Below are 2,208 nucleotides of genomic sequence, written 5' to 3' on the forward strand. Positions count from 1 at the left end.
AAAGAAAGAAAGAAAGAAAGAAAACAAAGCTGGGTGTTGGCAGAAGTGAGGAACAACCCCAGGTAATCTAATTGTGTCAAAACAAAGGTTCAGGCTGGAGCAGATTCTGTCTTCCGTTTTGGCAGTCATTAAGATTATCATGACAAATTAGAACTGATCATTTTATTGTTCATTCAACAAACACTCAGCACCTGCCATCATGTAGGCACTACTGGATGTGTCGCGTAGCACACACAGCCCTGGGGAGTATGACGTGTGTCCATGATGGAGATGCCTTCTACTCATGCTGTCCAATTCGGTGCCACCGGCCACTGCAGCTGCTGGGTGCTTGCAATGTGGCCAGCGCTGCTGAAAATTGAATTTTAAATTCTATTTAGATTTAAGTGATTTAAATAGCCACATGTAGCTAGTGCTCTGTGTGCTGGGCACTGAGCAGATGAGTGGGAACACGAGGGAACTACCTGCAACATTTTAAGTGAAAGTAATGATGAGGTCAAACAATTAAGTTCATGGACTCATGCTAGAACAAGTGCTTTGAAGGGTGGGCTCGGTGCTGGCCAAGAGAAGTACTTTGAAAGTGACCATAGTGATATTCAGCAGTGAGGTCAGTAGCACTTTCTGTAGGATGATTTTGCCACCTTGTCAGACGTTGTACCGTTATATAAACTAATCTGCACTCATGCTTAATTATATGTGAGAATGTTTAAAACCCATCCAAAAACAATATTGAAAACACAGGCGTTGGAGGAGCCCATTCAGAGAGTAGGCACATGGTTTAGTGCCACTTTCAATTTGAGTGACAACGCCGAGCACAAGTATTACCTCATTACTACTAAGTTCAGAGGATAAGAATTTTCACGCTGTGCTTGTGGATAAAAAATTAGAGATACCAAGACAAGGAATGACTCGCTCTGAAGTCAATGGAAAAGTCAGGAATTGAAATCAGTCCTGTGACCCGAGATCTGGCAGTAAAACTAGATAACATTAGTTACGTCTCGCAAAATAGTTTCATGAGAGCTCTTAGTTTTTCTAAAAATACTTCTGAGGAATTGAATCTGAAATTCTGTTTAATTTTGAATAATTTAAATAGCCACATGCAGCAGGTCACTGCACTGGGCGTCATTTAGGAGAGCAAGAATACGAAGGAAAGACTCAAAACAAACTCTGAACATACTGTCTCCGGCCATCAAAGAATGTCAGCTAAAAACACTCACCAGAGAACACCTTGCCCCAAACTGGGCTGCATGGGATATACTCAGGGTATATAACACTTCATATAGTATTCACCATTCAAAGTGCTAATATGTCCCCCGCAGGTCCCCTCCACAGTTGCAAGATGAAGGTGTGATATACAGGCTAGCTGTGTTATGTTATGCCGGTTCTGTGTACATAATGGGTAAATATATATACTTGACGCACAGCGTTTATATATCAGAAGTCAAGTAAAAATAAGCATAGTTCAGGCACTTGTAGACGTTTCTAAGCTTTCAGTTTGCCTAAAACCCCCGGCATGTGATGAAAGGTTGAACCCTGGATCCTGACCTAGGATACTCCAGAGGCAGCCTGCAGCTTTCACTATTTAGAAGGGTTCTCACAAAAGGCGGGTACTTTAGCCTTCTTTTTGCTGATGAGACATGAATCCGAAATTTCATCACTGCAGAGCTGTGAAGCCCGACCCTGCTGCCTCTCGTGTGTGCCTGGTGGGGTGGGCAGGACACTCCTGAAGAATATAGCGCTTGCCGCCTGGCCCGTTGTACACCCGTAAAGCCCTGTGTCCGCTGGAACCGGAGGAGGGGGAGGTCGAGGAATAACGTTACGGGAGGTGGGAATGGACAATTCATTCCTTTTATGATGTTGCTTTGGAAACAGACCTTAGTCCCCTTATGGGAGGTCTCCATTACACAAGGTTTTATTTTAAAGGATGTCATTGATTAATTTTGCAATCAGATCAGTCCCGATTCTAGGTTTTTACTATTAAAGGAGTGCAGTGATGACCATCTTTGTCTTCCCTGTGCAAAGCGCTGGTGTATCTGTGGAATACGTGCACAGATGCTGTAGTCAAAGGATGTGTGAGTCCCCGAGGGTCCGTGCTCATTCACACTCACACTGGGTAGAGGGGGTCGCCTCTGTGCCCTGTCTACCACAGCCCTGCCAGTCACGAGTGGTTGAGGGGATTTCTGAGTGTCTTCTGTGCTCAGCTAACACAAA

This window comes from Otolemur garnettii, unplaced genomic scaffold (assembly GCF_000181295.1).
Source record: "Otolemur garnettii isolate 467f Iridium unplaced genomic scaffold, OtoGar3 scaffold00018, whole genome shotgun sequence".
Lineage (NCBI taxonomy): Eukaryota > Metazoa > Chordata > Mammalia > Primates > Galagidae > Otolemur > Otolemur garnettii.